Source organism: Puntigrus tetrazona, chromosome 22, assembly GCF_018831695.1.
Source record: "Puntigrus tetrazona isolate hp1 chromosome 22, ASM1883169v1, whole genome shotgun sequence".
In the NCBI taxonomy this organism is placed as follows: Eukaryota; Metazoa; Chordata; class Actinopteri; order Cypriniformes; family Cyprinidae; genus Puntigrus; species Puntigrus tetrazona.
In genome coordinates this window covers 13,881,015-13,900,138 of record NC_056720.1, presented here as the reverse complement: position 1 = coordinate 13,900,138, position 19,124 = coordinate 13,881,015, and the positions used below count along the sequence as shown (strand labels likewise).

General features: G+C 34.8%; 1 protein-coding gene across 2 annotated transcripts in view; it reads left to right on the top strand.

Annotated features, from left to right (window-relative positions):
- Positions 1-19,124, top strand: part of rbm20 (RNA binding motif protein 20) — a 49,217-nt gene that overhangs the window by 11,660 nt on the left and 18,433 nt on the right. Inside the window, exon 1 of one of the 2 annotated variants that reach the window (XM_043222233.1) lies at positions 15,126-15,290. The exons of the other annotated variant lie outside the window; for it this stretch is intronic. The gene's annotated coding sequence lies outside the window, so the exon portion shown is untranslated. Of the gene's footprint in view, positions 1-15,125; positions 15,291-19,124 lie in introns of those variants that run through there. 2 annotated transcript variants of the gene reach the window in all.

Below are 19,124 nucleotides of genomic sequence, written 5' to 3'. Positions count from 1 at the left end.
ATTGATTGAGTTTATTGTTCACAAAGTGATGTTAAGTTATTGGAATAGTTCACCCAAAAGTTTTAATTACCCCATATTTTACTCAGCCCAAGCCATCTTATGTGTATATGACTTTCTTCTTTCATATGCCCTTATTTTGAAGCTCCATAAATTGGATACATCCATTATGAAACAAACCTGTATGCCTCTGGGAGGGAATATAATATTTTTGTTACAAAAACCCATCAATAAATCTGACTTATGGAGCTTCAAAATAATGGCCACTATCCACCACATTACCAAGCTTTATTACATTTTTTAACTATTCCTTTAACTTATAATATTATTACTATGACTAGAGCCCATTAAGCAATGTTTAGCTGAGATATAGAATAAATAACTGAAGGATGCAGGTTGATGTATTTGATGAAGTAGCATCATCAGCATTAATGTTTGTTTTTTATGTTAGCTGTGCAAGTTAACAAGGTCCAATATGAAGACTACAAATGACTGAAACACAAGTTTGTAGCATTAGCATAGTAGCTATAGTGTTTGTGTTTGTCCGCAATGCAATTTAGCAAGTTACACAAACATACTAAACAAGCAAGTTGATATTTCATGAAGTAGCGTTAGCATAGTAGCTTTAGTGTTTGTTTCAACCAAGTTTACAAGGATCTACAAGTACTGTACCAACAACTTCGTTCTATGTCACGTCTCTTCTGCCTAACACTCAATGGGTACCTGCCAAACATTGTTTGTTTCATTTAGTACCGTGGGGAAGCCAACCCTGTGCTTCTGGTGTCATTAGCTGAACTTGATAAGATGACAAAAAAAAGTTAAAGTTTCCATCTGGAGGCAGTCTGAGCGGATGACACAGCTGCAGGTTGGCGTTGATTGTCTGTGGGGTGGGACGTGTGAAGGTACGGGCTATTCGTGCTCATTCACAATGTAAATATCAGGCAGATGCAAGAAGAGTGAGTCATGTAGACATTTTAAGGGTCGAGGTGACTCATGTCCACCCACAGTCCCTCTTACATAACACCCAAAACACCACACACGAGCAAGGACTCAGGTAGACCTGTTATTTCTTCCAAACGCCACAGTGATAATACAACAAACAAGATTTTTTTTTCTTTAAATTTTTTTATTATTTTTTTATTTTTATTTGAGTAAATAGTTTTAATGAATGACTCTAGTGGAATAAAAATTCTGTCTTTAATTACTCAACCTCATGTTGTTTCAAACCAGTAAGACCTTTGTTCATCTTCAGAACACAAGTTAAGATATTTCTGATGAAATCCGAGAGCTTTCCAAACCCTTCATAGACAGCAATGCAACTAACACGTTTAAGGTGGTATTCTCATGAGTGAGCATCAAAGATTTTTTTTTCTTTGCACACAAAAAGTATTCTCATAACTTCATAAAATTACAGTTGAACCACTGATGTCACATGGTGTCCTTACTACCTTGCCGTGCCTTGATGCAAACTACATACCCTCTTCTGTCAGCCACAATATGTTTTCTACATGTACTTACTCTTTGATTTTAACATAAACAGCACATCCTTGTGGCCCGGCTTCCACAAAACTGAATATGTAGTGCGTTAAGTGAATATTCTCCAAAATGGGGCTACAGTGATTGCGGATAGACACAATAAATTGAATATAGTAGTTTTTTTTTTTTTTGCTTACAAAAAGTATTTTCGCCCTTTATAAAATTACGTCTTAACCACTGATGGCAAATGTACCATTCTACTGTTTTTCATACTTTACTGGACCCTTGACACTATAATTAAGTCAATGGGACAAGCCTCCCATTTTTTGTCCAAAGTATCTTAAATTGTGTTCCAAAGACAAACATCTTACTGGTTTTGAATGACATGGAGGCATGTGATTAATAGCAAAACTTTCATTTTGTGGTTGGGGTATCTCTTTAAGAAGGCTAGAAATGTATTAGCAATGCTGCTAACCTGACTTTGTTGATTACCTTCATAAGTTGTGCACTCATTTGTTTTTTAGTAGCCCAGTGTGGACTGTGGAACAAACAGGCTGTCACTGCTCTATTCTCAGCTGCTGCTATCAGTACAGCTCATGGTTATCTCATAAGAGCTTTTACAGAGACAGAGACAGACGTCTAATGGAGGGAGGACGTGTGTCTAAGAGAGGGTGTCTGGTTTCATAAGACTTATGTTGCCCGACTGCGTCCTTCACTGATTAATGAAAGAATCTGTATCTTCTTAATTTTGTGGATGACAGCAGTGATGTGTATGAATGAGACCGAATCTGTGTGTGTGTGTGTGTGATCTTCAAAAGCATATTAATAACATCTTATAACCCCAGGTGGCCAGAGCGCAGTGAGCACTGGAAAGAGTACAGCTGTCAACGGCTGTAACCTCTCATCAGATGATCTAACCTAATCAATGGGCCCAGTGGGGAGGAAGTGATGTCGGGGCCTCTCGTAATGGCCGGTAGTAATTAAATGGCTGCAAATAGGCCCCAGATGCAAAGTTAGTGATGCCCCTGACTGCGATGCTAAATTCAATTTATTAGTTGCGCACATGGGATGAAGGTTTGATTAGCTTGGCCCACTTAGCCCCTGCTGGTATACGCTAATAACATCATATGCCTGCATCTTTCAACACTGATGGCCATTTAAATAAAGCTACTTAGCATTTCACCGTAAATGTGTGATGCAGTCAGCTTCACAGGAGAATATATATATAAGTAAACAACATTTAAAAAATACATCTACATCTACTTCTACATTATTTTGAATCTAAAAGTATAATAAGAAATATACATGTATTGTAATATTTTCTCTTTAGATATCTAAGAAAATGATTGCGTTTGTGCGTGTCACTGTGGGATGACTCAGATGTGGCTGTTGCTGGACTGAAGCAGGCAGCCTCCCAAACAGTGATATTTTTTTAGGCTTTACTGCAGTGCTAACTTTATTTTAATAGGGCTTATTTAAAGAAGTGCAAAATGCAAGCTCATTGTGTGCAGTCACTGCTCTTCAAGTTAAACCAACTATGACGACTTCCCCTGCGGAGAAACCTGGAAATGCAAAGAATAGGTCCATTACATCACTTGTTCCCCAATGGATCCTCTGCAGAGAATGGGCGTGCTGTCAGAATGCTAGTTTCATGTTTGTAAGAAACAAATCTGTCATTAAGGGAATTTAACCTAAAACTTTCAGTTCCAGGTAAAATATGAGTACTTTGTGCATATTGTCCATATAAGGAAAGCCAATGGGGCCCAAACCCTCATTGTATTGACGTTTTTCATAATATCTTCTTCTGTGTTCTGTGGGAGTAATTATCTCATATCATTATATTATAAGTATATCCTTGATAATATGAAATCTTTCTACACTGGCACAAACTCTCTCCGGCTGCTTACAGCTGCGGCGTCTGTCTTTTTGCCAGCGCTGCGTGTGTGTAATAACGCGACGGCGGAAAAGTCACAGCAGAATTTTATCCTCTACTTCCTCATTTGTCTTCTCTGACAGTCTGCGTGTCTTTATTAAATCCAGTAGGGATATGACACCAATGCGGCCCCTTTTTACTAGTGATTTTCACACAGGTCATCTGGCTTCCTTGAGTATGTGACAGCTGTTCACAGGTTTTCTGTAATCTTCTGTATTCATCACTGTAATGGCTATTCGATAAAGTACGTTTCCGTTCTGTGAAAATGTTCATGTGGGCCATATGCCTTTCCATAATTGCATCTTGCTGAGAGATATTATAGACTGGAGATTCTTTAATGTGGGGTTTGGCTATGGCTGTAATGCATCAAGCCATATTTTTAATTCTTGAGGTTTGAAATAAAGCCTGTAGCTGTCAATTTGTCTTCACTCATGTGTTAACATTTTAAAGCTGCATTCCACTATCCCAGTAGTCCATAAACTGCTACCGTAAAGCTTAAGAGTTTGACCAAATGTTTGGGGTCAGTAATAAATTAATACTTGTTTTCAGCAATGATGCATTAAATTGGTCAAAAGCGACGGTAAATTAAGTTTGATTTACATTTCAAATAAGTGCTGTTCTATTGAACTTTCTATTCCTGAAGGGAAAAAAAAAATCATGGTTTCCACCAAAATGTGAGGCTGAACTGTTCCCAGCTGTGACATTAAAGATCACATTAATTAATTACGTTAAATATTAAGTATTTTAAATTTAATAATATTGCACAATGTTACTGTTGCATTTTGATCAAATTTAATTCAGCCTTGATAAGCATTACATGTCTTTCTAGGACATGTTACAACTTTCATGTCAGATGTCTTTAGAAATAGTATGCTAAATAGTAAGCTATACAATATTGTATGCGATTTAGTATTTATTGGATTTGTCATCGCATAAAATATGTAAAAAAGAAAATTTGCACGCTTGTACTTATTACCCCCCTGTATGTATGAATTGCAGCGAGATCAGGTTGGCATTTTACTTGACTAAAATCAGTAAAATAATTATAATTTCTACATTAAAAGAAGCTAAATGCTATAAATTAAATTGAAGTAGCAAAGTAAATAGTTAACACACAGACCAGGAGTGTCGGACAACAGTTCGAAAGACCTGTAGTTTTCAAATAACCCTGAAGGACTTCATTACCTGGATGAGGTGCATTTTATGAAGGCTAAATCTGCAGGGCTGTGGACCTCTATAGCAGTTTGTCACCCCTCATATAGACAGAAATATTTTGACGTCACAACTTAAGAGCTTGAGGCTGACAAGCTTAGTTGGACTGGAAGTAGCTTGAGAATAGGCATGCTAATGGATATTATTTTTCTCCAGCTATTTTAGACCACCTTGAACCAGAACGTGTTGGCTCAGGTGATGTAAAGGGCTTTTTCGCAGAAATTGTTGGTGAGGGTGTTTGCAGGAAATGGGAATGCCTGGATGATATGTAATACTGCAAGTTGTCGTATGAGATTTAGTCCAATCCAAGTTGTGTGTTTCCATCTACTTAATCACAAAATTCACTACACAACTAAAACTGACCTGATCATGGAGTCCTCCATATAGTGTTTAATCCTCCTAGGAAGTTTGTATTGTAGGAGTTTGCAAGTCATAATAACGGTTTGATTGGATCAAGATGGCGATTGACCTTTTCTACATAAAATTCAGCAAGAACTTTAAATCTACAAAATTATTAAGAAAGAATGTGCATGCATTGTTTTAGTTTTTTCTTCATTCACGAAAGAGGTGTAAATGTAATAATTTACACTGTCAAGTTTCCCATTTGTAATTACGATGTTGTGGTGCGTATGTGCACTGAACTTGTAAATATATTTTCCAGCATAATTTGAACACTCCATTTGATTAGAGCTAGAACTGAACTTCAGAAAGATTCAGAAGTCCCAATTTCTCTCTGGAAATCTTGTGCATTTGAGCTCAAAAGATATGCGAATTTCAGATATCTTTTTGAAGGCAAGTCTTTGTGTATATGTAAGTGCATATGGGCAGACATAGATTTCCATGTGAGGACAGAGACAGGTGGATGAGGCACTGGATCCTGATTGGCAGGGCAGGACATGTTTCTAGGTAGTTCTTTACAGCGATTGGCTGAGGAAGGCTATATCGCTAGGGAGTGACAGGGCGTGATTGGCATCCACAGGCTGATGGTGCTGACAGATGGTAAAATGCTATGCAAGCTCTGGACAGATCCACTCACAGGGTAGTGGTAGTTGGGGCAGTCAGGGGGCGTAGTGTGGGGCGGTGGGGGCAAAGAATGCTGGAATGGATGACTCGAGAATGTTGCCCTAAAATTGGATAAAATCTTCTTATGTTTGGAAACATCTTGCTTTTTAAATACAGAGATGAACATATTCACTTGTGTCAACTTGATTTACTGTGACATTGCAACGAGCTGCATTTCAGTACCAGTTAGCCTGCAAATCGTCCAATTAATCTATTTCGGTTCTGCCTAGTCAACAAGAAAATTTACACCCTGCCTTAGGGACCTCCTTTAAAGGAATAGTTCAACCAACAATTGAGATTATTTATTAATATTTGAGTCATGTAGTGCATCCAAGATTTATAGAGTCTGACCCTCATGACAGTGTCTCTTCAAATATCAGATGGTTTGACCTTTTAATGACAAGGCAAAACTGGTCCAGGTTACAAATGTTATGTGATGTTATGTTATGTTATGTTATGTTATGTTATGACTTGAAATTTTTGGAAGTAATTTTGGTACTTTTTACTTGGAAATAATGATTCCGATGTACATAATTAAGACTTTTGTACCATTTAAAACTTTCATTATAGCCTTAAATCTTATACAGACTTCTTGGCTTCTATTAGTGTTGATGGTCAGAATGGCAGAATAGCTTTCTTTGCTTCACCTATAGGATTATACCATTGTATTGTAATGTGCTGATTAGCATAATTTTTCCCACCACGATTTTAAAGTCAGTGCTACAAAAATAGTAAAAGGCAAGAGCAGTGCCATTATAGCTTCTGAGATTTTAAAATAAAATTATTATGTCCAACTGTTAAATTTTCATTCGAATTTTTTTGGCTCATCACATCGCTTTTCTCCTCCCATTTTCTACCAGTGATTCTTGATTTAACTTCCTGCATCTATCACCGGCACAGATATTAACAGTTAACTGGATTGTAGGTTGCCAGGTTGAAGTCACAAATGTGTTGATATTTCTATGACGTATCAGTTGTGTAGGTAGGATGCGTTCCATACAAGATTTGGCAACCGGACAATCTTGGAATAATATAATCATATGATTATTTATATAACGAGGTTTAGGCCATACAAATTATGGACGTTTTCCAGGAGAGATAACAAAATGGGAGGGAGGCAGGAAATATGGGATATTTCCAGGAATTTCCCAATAATAACTGCTTTGGTTCAAGAATTCTCTTTTTAATTAATTTTCTAAAAAATCATGTATGTGTATTCAAGAAAACAGTGTTTGTCTTGAAATATTACTAACAACGATATAAAATTTTTAATATATTATTTTAATCATTTAAAAGTCTTCCAGATGTGGTCATGTGGCTCTTTTGTTCTTTTTAAATATTTTTTGGAAGATTAAAGTGAAAGTGAAAATTCCGGAAGTCCATGCTTCCACTGTTTAAGTTTTTTTTTTTTGCACACTGGACTTGAAACAGCATGTAACAGATTGAAGGCCGTCTGTGTTGGCCTGAGTGTGTGAATGTTGAATGTAGTCCACATTATGATGTGCTGAGCTGGCTGGACTTAGAATACTCAAAGACTGGTGGTCCCAGAGCCAAGCACGCTGCAATCATCTGGTCTCTGCCCTCGACACATGCTGTGACATGTACTGTCAGCAACCTGCAGGTAGGTGGGCGTCTTTTTCCTGTGGCTGTCAGCACAGGGGTTGGAGCCAGATCTTCACAGCCCAAACCGACCAATCATACCAGTGTAGTGTGTCCAAGAACACACAGACAGAAGGAACATTTGGACCTGCTGTTAGAAACTCCATTCCAAAACCTAGCAAGTGGCCCCGGCGCCTATACAGGCAGCATCCTGAAATGGAACCTAGCAAGTGACCGATTTGGAACGCTTAACATATGAAGCAGCTCTGCACGCCTCACAAACCTTGCAACTGATTTCAGTGGATGTCAGCATGTTGCTAAGCTAAATAATATGACACTCTAATTATGGCCGTATGATTTCTGCAACATTGAAAATGTGGATGCCATCACAAAATCCAATGTGGAATATCCCACAAAATTTGGATTAGTAAGTCATAAATATTTAGGTTGTATTAACATCACTTGGTCCACAGACATGTATTCAGGAGAAAAACAATGAATGGATTGCAATAGTATATAGACTGGTTTCAGGCCTAATTCATGTGTGGAAATAAATTTGATATAAATCAGATATGTGTATTTGCGTCTGCAATGTAATCGGACAGGTCATGGCAAATGAGGTCAGCAGGTTAGTTTTGCACCGTTGCTGCAGGTTTTTTTCCTTAATCTTTTCCCTCATGATTTTGCAAGTATGCAAGAATGTGACTGGGCTAATTGTGAATAGTGCTGAATAGGTGTTGGGCTGGTTTTGTTTCACAGACCTGGCAACCCTGTTAGTGTGTCAAGTGTAAACGCAGATATGGTCACATTTAAAAGATGTAAGCTTGTGATAGGGAGTAATGCCTATGAATATAAAGTACTAAAAAATATGGAATCAGCATGTTCTGCACATCTATATTCACCATTTAATTTGATAGGAATAACAAAAGATATGCATAGATGTTTATTACAACCCATCAGAATAGCTTGGTTTAATTTAATGAAAATATGACGCAAATATTATTTTTGTATAATAGAAAATAATTCCTTAAGTAAATACTTCAAACAGCAGCATACAGTAGCATACAATATTCAGAATAGCATACAATATGTTTATTTATCACAGTGCAATGGGATTGTTTTCTCTGTCAATATGTCTTTTATCAGACGAATATTTAAGTGATTATTTAAAATGCTCCCTGTATAGGCATCTCAGTTTTGGACAACAAAATTCGTATGGCAGTTCACAAACTATTTAACATTTTTTTAATATGGTGGATCATTTAAATGAATTTTTATAGTCTCTCATATTTAAGGGGGGGAGCTTCATGCTCCTTTTTCCCCTCTAAAACCATAAGTTTACATACATATCACATTACACAAATTCATATGAAATCATCACCTTTTTTCTCATGAGATCAGGCTGATTTTGGATCACAATGTCAGTTTCTTGCCCAAAGTTCATAGGCATGTAACTCGGAGTATTTAGTAGGCACTAAACCGGTCCTAAAGTTTTATTTCTATGTTGAGGCAATGACAATTTGCAGGCTGCTTGGTTTGTGTGAACACTATAACACCAGTCATCACCTTAACACACAATTATATCACAGCTACATTTGTAATTTACATTTATAGCTTGGTTTTATTACAGAATCAGGATTCATATGCGGGAATTCATCTGTGTGACACAATGCCCTATTTGTTCACGCGTGCTTTCTTCCTTTAGAAGTGCTTGTAAAAGTCACCATGTGGTATGACTAAATGTGGACCTTTTAAAAACCTCTCGGGGGATGTGATGTGATGGTTTCGACGTTGCTACAGCGCATGAATCACATTCCAGAAGCCCGCGATGGTACGCTGTTGCCTCTTGGACTAGACTGTGGTTCGGGTCACACCAGAACATCGTAAATCTTTCTCTTCTCAATGGTGTTCGGCTCAGACACTCCCCACAACCCCCGACCGGCCAATCAGCACTGACCCTCCGCAATGACTTGGCCAAGTGGCATAGACCGAGTCTGCTGAAAGGTTGTTAATGTCGGAGTGATTTATTGGAAGTCGGTTCGAAATTATATGCGAGCTTCACATTTCGGCTTTCTACGTTATGATTTTATGCTATAGGCGTTATATAGTGTTATGTGTTTACGGTGTCAGCTCTATGATGTTTAGAGTTGTGTTCGTAAAATCTGATTGGTTGAATCATACGTCAGTTGAATTTTAGTTGACTTGGGATGTTGATGTACTCTACACTATAAGTTGAGAAAGCTGTAAGTTTGGAGAGTATAGACTGTAATACTCAAGGCACTATATACTAATTCAAATATATTATTATTATGTATGTATCTTTGAATTAGTAAAGATTATAGGAGTATTGCAGATAAGTTGTTAGGATGATAGTATGTTTTATGATACTACTCTTTCAGTCTTTCTACTTCAAAATGCCACATTTAACATTTAAAAGGTTCTTTGCCCTTCAAAGTTAAGATAGTCTATATCCTTCTCATTGTAGTCGACTTATAGGAAAAAATGCTAAGTATCAATTCAAAAAAGAGAAATTGGTCTTTTAAACATAATACAAGTTCCATAAAGTAAAAAGATACACTCATTCTAGACCTATTAAATATATTTTGGTAACTGGAACACAGAAATAAATATGAAATGAAAATTAAATTACACAGGTTTACGGTGACACACAAAAAGCTGAAAATAAACTGGAAAATAGCAATAAAATCTAAAACATACGAACAATAAATGACGCCTGAATAGTAATGTATAAACTAAATCTAATAAAAAATGACAAAAGCACACAGCAAAATTAGTAAAACATTAACCAAAATGAAAATGAAAATATATAAGTAATAGAAAGAAATGTTCTGTTTTGATAGTTTAATCAACCTTTAAAATAGAAAAGACAAAATGAAAATTGTATGTATTTCTTAAGGTATTTTTAAAAGTAATACCACACCGCTTGTGCCACAGATGCCTTGAAAAATTACAACTCATAGCAAGAAGGGATGTGCTGTTAGTTTTCTATGCAAACAGATTTGTGATGTTATACGCTTTCTTTTTAGAGAAGAAGCTAAGCCAAATGATCTCTGAGGTGTGAGATTTCCCTGAGAGCTTTATCTTCCAGCTCACACTGCCCTCATTAGGCCGCATGTGGACTGTAGCACACAATTAATATCTGGAATGCTTTGGTGACAGTCAGAAATCTGTCAGCACCATCTAGTGGATTTACTCTTTTATATGCTTATGACAAAGAATCAATTCAGTCCCTTGAAATTTCAGTTTGTCAGTGATCAACTTAAACCCTGATTAATCACTCTTTCAGTTCATATTACATCTTTATTTCATTTATGTTGTAACGCGTCGTTACATTTTCTTAATGTATAAATATTTATTGCAATGTTGTTGTTGTTTTTTCATTTTTTAACGTGATATCCTTTATTTTCTTAATTAGCTTTTATGCCGTATGTATGTAATTGATTGATATAGTTTACATTTAATGTAGTTTTCATATATTTTTATGCGTTTGTTTTCTGTTTTTCAACTTATTTTTGACTTATTTCATTACGCTTATTTTGAGAGTCCACTTTAGACAATCTGCATACTATATATGTGCGTGTGTGTGTGTGTGTGTGTGTGTGTGTGTGTGTGTGTGACTGTGTGTGTATGCCATGTTATTTTACTAACCCTATTCCCCAGTAGTATACTCTAATTAGTAGTTACGAAGTTATATGTGTGTGTGTGTGTGTGTGTGTGTGTGTGTGTGTGCATATACTCATGTTATTAATATACATTTGTATATTATATGTTTATGTATATAAATATACATTTTCCCTTTTTCCCATATATTTATTTATCACACTATAGGACACGCTCAATTTTTACAACCCCCTTCACTTTTCCACACACACACACACACACACACACACACACACACACACACACACACACACACACACATATATATACATATACATATATATATATATATATATATATACATATATACATATCACACACATACACACATCCTTTAATTACATATATATATATATATATATATATATATATATATATATATATATATATATATATATATATATATATACAGCTTTTACTTGTCTATATTCCTAGTTTTTGATTAGATTAACAGTACTATAATCAGCACATGTTGTCAGTTGTCGGTTTACCTCTCTTTTGTTTTGGCATCACAGTAAAGGTCTAGTTTTACAGCAGTCACGCTGTACCTGTCAGACGATTTTGACCGAGTGTCTTGTGGCCCTCTGTGGCTAAAAAAGGGGAAAGAATCTGAAATGCTGGTTGTTGTGTCGTCCGGTCTGAATGCCAACAGATGGCTGGCTGTAAATCTGTCACATTGGCACCTCGCTGGGAATCGGATGCTGGGACGCTTGTGTACAAAGGCCTGTTTATGGCAGGCCGTGAAGAGCGCTACAAAACTACTGCCTAAAATCGTGGCTGATTAAGAAATAAACGGTTGCCAGATAATCAAAGTGTTTTTTTTTTAAACAAGATCACAAGTAACAAACTTGTAATTCTATTTAAGAAAGTGTTTTACCTGTCGTATTAATGGCTATGTTCATCTAATTATTAACAAACAGTGAATAACAAACTATAAATAATTGCAGATGAATAAAAAACAGCGGTTGCGTTCATTCAAATATAAATAAGACTAAATGAAAATAGGCTAATTTAAACTTATTTCATATTTTGCTTGGTATGTAAATTAAATGAATTAAGCATTAAGTAAAGTTTGATGTTATTAATGGACGCAATTAAAAAAAATTAATCAACGTCGTCCGGCTATGTGTTGCAAAATGCAAACCTCAAAATTGTAAGTAGCATAAAACAACAATAATTACAAAGTTGAAATACAAAAAATTCAATAGATTTTTTTTTTAATCAAAAAAACAGAAAAATTAAGTTTTTAATCCACTGTTAAAACTATAATTAGAAAAAAAAGTTTATTTCTGCATGAATCCCTTTGTATAGCCAGATCATTTATTTCTTTTGTAAATATGAGATTGTCTATGTGGCTATTAGTAACTGAAAGTTTCTCATCTTTGAGAACTGAGTTTGTACATACTTCTTTCACTTTCAAGTCTGGTATTCAGCGGCTCTGAACAGCTTGGCTTCAAGGTTTTGCGACCATGTGTTTGAGGTCGACATATTTGAACCCGCCGAGTCTCAGATTTCATTGGTTTTCGCTTTTAGGTTAATATATTCTATTTTATTATTCAGTAATTATTCTTGAAACATCGCATTGAGTATCCTCCTCATAAAGCGCTTTGCATCAACCACGCATTATTGAAAAATGTATTGAGAAAGAGCTTTGCATTGCAGATAAACAAATTATCAAGCTTGCCAATTCAAATATTCAAATGTAGAAACTAGTAAAATGGAGCTATATTGAAATACATTCATACAACTACCGTCTTTAAAATATATAATCTTTAGTTTGATTTACAGCTGAAGTTATCAAACTTGCCAGCTCAACATTTGAAGAGACATTTTGATGACAAAACAAAAAATAATTAACACATTAATTGTAATTGCACCATAAGAGCATCTTGCCATTATTTAAAAATGTTGATAATTTATAGAAAATTCAACAAAATAAATACACTATTTATTTTATGGCCCGTGAAGCAACAACACTTATTTTTTTCACGGAAGGATCTAACTTACCAAATCATTTATTTGAGTATTAATAAAGTTACGTGAAAACAAAGTGATTAACATTTATATGGAAAAATAACAATTAAATTCAAAGTTACTTAATTTCAAAAGTGTGTGTGTTGCATACTTTGCATATTTATATTTAGAAATATGTAGGCTGTTATTTGTGAGGTTTATGGTAAAGAACATTTTAACATAAATTGTAAATTCTTAATAACTTACATTTGTGACATCATTATAAAAGTTACACTATGATAAGAAATTACTCAAACTTATCATAATATTGCAATTTATAATTTCTTTGCAATAATAATAAAAACAGAGAAGATTTTGCAACGTTTTGCCACAAACACAATTTAACAAATTAGCTGATGTTATTCTTTAGATTGAGTGGTTAATGTTTTTTATTTCCCGATTTTAGCAGTCAATTTTGTCAAATCTTTCCGCTCACATGTTTGTGGTTCATAATGACTTTCCGATGTGTTTTAATATTCCCAATAGTCGAAGCAGATCTGTCAGGGAGTTGCGTTTTATCCCAGATGCTGTCAGCGCTTGCGTTTATCATGATAAGCAGGTGATAGCACTCATCCGTCATTCCAGCGCATGAATGTTGCTAATTAAAAATGTGAAAACTAGGGCAGAGAGAAACTGGACGGATGAAATTCAGAGCCAGGTGGGTGTCTTGGCAAAGACAGAATGCTGTCGAACAAGGATGGCATTCTGGATTTAATACTCTAACATTATCCTACAAAACTGCACGTGACTCCCGGAGAACATTTTTGTCTGGATTTGGATTGCTCATATTTCAATTTTTAATTCTGCTATAACGGTCCCACAGGAACACGTGCATTTTATGACACGCATGTTTCGCTTTTTGCTCTTTTTTTTTTTGTCAGGCAACCTAAAAATGTAAAAGTGTTATTCTTAAATTAAATGAATGATTAAAATAAGCCAAACAAACCTTTTTAAGATGACTAAATCAACCTCATCAAAAGAGATAAATATCCATTAAAAGCGGAAAAATATTTGTCGCATGCAATCTGCAACTTAAAATTTTATTCACATCAAGAGTTCGTTTTAAAATAAATCTATATTTTGAAATCAGTGCTTGCATATGTGGCCCTGGACCACAAAAAATAGCATGGGTGTTATTTGTGGCAAGATCCAAAAATACATTGCTTGGCTCAAAATTATTGATTTTTCTTTTATGGCTCTCAAATATATTTTGTGTGCATATATCAAAACATATCTTTTTAAATGAGTATTATGCATCGATAAGAATTTAATTTAGGCAACTTTAAAGGTGATTTTCTCAATATTTAGATTCATTGCACCCTCAGATTCCAGGTTTTCAAATAATTGTATCTCAGCTAAATTTATTCAGCTTTCCAATGTATACATTTAAATGATGAAAAATCGACACTCATGACTGGTTTTGTGTTCCAGGGTCACACGTGATACACCGTATATGCACTTAATAAATGTAAAACCTGCAGCGCAGTCTCGTTAATGTAGAAACCATTTTCAATCCTAAATAACTAGTACATTTAATAAACAATTTAAAAGAAATAGCCAGTAGCAAAAATGTGAATTACATTTTAAAGTTGAAAAACTTAAATAGTATTTTTTTTTATAAAAGATTTATTTAAAACTTGAAAAATCAGTGTAATTAATTAAATTTGCTTATACATACTCATAAATGGGTTGTTTTAAAATGTAACGTCGTAATGTTATTTGTTCAATGTTTCTATGCTTATGTCAACATGTTATAAATTTAATTAAAACAACATTAAACCAAAATGATCTTAATAATTAAACTACTGCCTCCCGTAGAGCTTATTTACAGTTACATTTAAATTGGTTTCATAATTTGGTGAATTTTACAACATGCCGTAAAAAAACGAAAACTTTAAAAACTTTTACAAAATACATAACTCTTCTCGCGGTTGTTAGTTTTTTCTTTTTCTGCTAGCTGAGTTAAAATGCAAGTAGAAATTAAATTCGAAGCTGCTGTAAATGGCCAAGCTCATACCGGCTAAATAAGTATGCATATAGAAACTATATTTGATGCATTGGATGGGGAGGCACGTCCCATTTGGGAATGGCTTCATCCATAAGGTGTTAGTTCGCGTAACATCGCTCCCTCCCTGTTTTCCCTTCGCACGCTTTCGCAAAGCACATGTGACACTTCATCACTCCAGCCGCTGATCCAGGCCAAATCCAGCCTGCTGGAGCGCTACATGCGGCTAGTGAACGCCGAGTCCCGCTGGATCTGAGCAGAGGCCGTTATAACCACAGAAACCTTTAGGCTTAAGTGAAGGGACGGTGCACGGTAAGAGCCAGTGGCCTGCTGATGTTCTGACTGAAGTGTCTGCCAGGTTTCTTTGATTCAATGCTGTTTTAAATCTCTATTGCACAGCTTAAGGGGCTAATTTATTATTTCCTCATTCATTTTTAGTGCGCGTTTATGTGCGAGGAGCAAATGATTGTTGCGCGGCGTTTCTGGACCGGGTTATAGATGTGCGCGCGCAGAGACAAAGATGTTTTGGTTTCGATGAAGCGATTCTTTGCCGCTTGTCATCGAGAGCTTTTTGTGCAGTCTTAGAGGTTGTCATAGTTTTTCGTTTTTTTGTGTTTGGTTGCATTTGAAAATTAGTATGGTTTATTTTTTGTGACCCTCAGAAAATGTAGTTCATGTGGTAACATCTAAAGTAAGTAGTTTAACATTGCAACACTGTAAAAAAATGTAATAGTTAATTAAAAAAAAAAAAAGATTATAGGAGTGTGTTAGGATAAAGAGTTATTAAAGTACCATGGTAAAAATTCGCATTGTGTTACTTGCCGTTTTTATAATTGCAATCAGTCAAAAAATCGTCCCTTCATCGTTTTTTATAAAATAAATAAATTAATATAAATATAAGAAAAATGACCAGACTACGTTGGAACATGTCCTGAATTGAACAACTGAACATGTTCACTTTTTACAGTATAGTTTAACATAATTCTGTAATAAAAGTAAACTCATTTTAGATGAGTTCCTAAAAATAAAGTATTCTTATATTGATACCGAAAAAAACATGGCGCATATAGTGCATTTAGTTCAAATCTAATCTTTTATTACGCCTAAATAAAAAAATAACTGTACAGTATAAACAAAAAATATTATTGTTGTACATACAGCTGATAGCACTACATTGTAGAATATATTTAATATATAATAATGTGTATGTTTGTACCCTACGTTCAATAAAAGTGCGCTAGCATTTAAAGCCAATGTGAAAAGAAATCTTCTGCATGCAGTACATTACATATCAGACACCAGATGCCCCTGTAAGCAGTAACTGAATATGGTAATATACACGCACACGTTTTTAAGGGTTTTTCAGGATAGCACGGCCTCTGATTTTCTTGTTGAACTGTTTATATTCAGGAGTACATTTGTCAATGTTTTTGTAATAAATTTGGGGTTTTTTTTAGACATTTAGAATTTTAGACTCTTCAAGCAGGTTGTTGTTATTTCAATTTTTGGTGAATTTTGAGGCAATGTGTTTAACTGCTGTTTATTTCCAAAATCAAAAGGGGACAAAATTTACACAGTTGTTTTGGCATTACTTAAGTAAACACGATCATCTTAAAAATAGCCAAACACAGCAATAAATCAGCGTCAGTGTAAAGTCAACACCTGAAATTTCCATTTAATGACTACGTAATGCTTTACAGTATAAATGTAACATGGTCATACATTTAACACATTAACCTATAGAATAAATAAAGCAAACAATAAAGCAATCGGACATATTCTAATTAAAACAAAACAATACTAAAACTAAGTATGTTTACTTGCATGGCTATGCTATCATTAGGCACATTGGTAGATTTTAGTTTATAATAAATTTGTATTAGTTTGTAGTAGTTGTGGTTTCTGCTAAATAGTTTTTGTAGCATTGTAATAAATGCAAATATTTTAGTAGGCTGAGGACCAGAGAACTACTGTTCATTTATATTTATTTTTTTAATTTTTTATGTTTGTCTTATCTCTATTCACCAAGAATGCAAATATTTGAAGAAAAGTAGAGTAAAAACAGGTAAAACCGTTAAATATTATTACAATTTAAAGAATATATTTCTATTTTAAAATATTTACAGTTGTAATTTGTTCCAGTGATCAAAACTGAATTTTCTCCAGTGTCGAAGGGTCCTTCAAAAATCATTCTGATATTGATTTGCTGAATAAGAAACATCGCCAAAAACTAACCATTTAAAGAATACAAAGTTCAAAAAAGCAGCATTTATCTTTTGTAACATTTTAAATATTTTACTGACATTTTAACAAGTGTTAACAAGAAAGCACTAAGTAATATGAGCTTAAGGTTAGGTTTAAGAGTAGGTTCAGGGTTAGTACCAAGTTATTACCCAGTTATTATAATTGCTGTAGTAAGTACATAGTATGAACATGCAAGAGAGCTGTAAAATGAAGTGTAACTTTATTTATTTCTTTAAAAATGTTAACATTAGTGTGTGTGCATTTATGTTTCCATAATTTCCTTTTTATTTTTAAATAAAACATTTTGTCAACCGCGTCTTTTGTTAACATGTAACAAATTCTGTTTCTGACACGTGACGTCATGCATTTCAGCCAATAAAAGTTCAGCTCTTATAAATTGGAACAGTTGCTTTCAGTACACAGTTTGTCACTTCATGAGGTCGGCAGGGCACGACCTCTGTACATTTGCCAATTCATCCAAGGATTATCTAGAGATAGACTTGAGAGTCACGCAGATTGTCCCTTCCCACGACCATGATTGGTGCAAAGACATTGTACATTCACAATAGCGTATAATTATGCTCTGCACATTTCCTGTCCTAAGACGGGCTTGTATTAATTGGTGAAGGGCATTTGGCACCTGGATCCTCTGCTTATATGAGACGACTCAAGTGCAGAAGAGAGCGGGCAGCTGTGAGAGCTGTATTGGTTTGGGTGGTAACTAAACGTGGTGTGTTGTGTGTCACTGGTGTATTTTGGGCTTTTGAGTCATGAAGATAGGATGATGTTGCCGTAATGTCCAACGGTTCTCTTTAATGACACAAACATGCAAACAAAATTGCAGGCGAAAATGTTTGTTTAAGCAAAGTTTAGATTTTTTCAGTGATAATTATTTTGGTACATTATCGACAAAATGCAGAAAAACAGTCCACATATACGGATTTAATGGAACAAAAACTAATTTGTTGAATGAAGCTTTTCAGATAATCTTAAATAAATCTGGCAAATGTGCTTTAGGTATTAAGTAGTACTTGCGTGCTACTAGCATTACAATATTTTTGAAACCCTATCTAAGAGAGTCAGCCCTTACGTTAACATGCACTTATAATGTGTAAGATCATTTTATAGCATGCCAACCATAAAGCTAGACTTTATAAATCCATCGTTGGCTCCATTTCTTCACTCTTAATCGTGATATGCTACAGCTGACCAGCTGTTGGGTCTCAAAGGCCAGTTGTACCATAAAATCTAATTTATGTATGTTGTGTCTTGGCCCAAGATTTCCATTACATTTTCGCATGCCATTTCACATGCCAGGTTGTACATGTCTGGTAACGTGGTAATATACACCCATATTTAAGTACCAGTTTACTGTCTTTATACTGCTGCTACTGTTTATAACAATAAAATAAAATCTGTAAATTCCTCAAAGACATACAGTAAAGGGCTTCTTAGAATATAATAAGCCTTTGATTCTGTGCTAACAATAAGCCATGATTGAAAATAATATTTATAGCTGTTTGGGTTCTGAAAAATAGGCTAATAAGAAATTTGCATAATAGTATAAAGTGACTTCAAAGTATTAGAAGCCCTAGGCTACATGCTAATATGCTAACAATAATCTATTAGTAAAAATAATATCTTTGTCTGTCTCTGTCTGTCAAAAAAATATCTGAGAAATAATAATAAACCTAATGACCCGTTATGTCCACAAACATCCACAAATCATGTTTAATTTTTGTTAGGGTTTTGAGACTGACGGCACAAGTTTTGGAAACCTTGGGCACTTTGAATGGCTGAGGCCCGAGAAATGACAAATAAAGCAACCAATCATATTTTTTGTCTTTTCCAAAATTCCATCAAACTGTAGAACTAGCTTCTCTTGCAACTGACTTTTTCTCT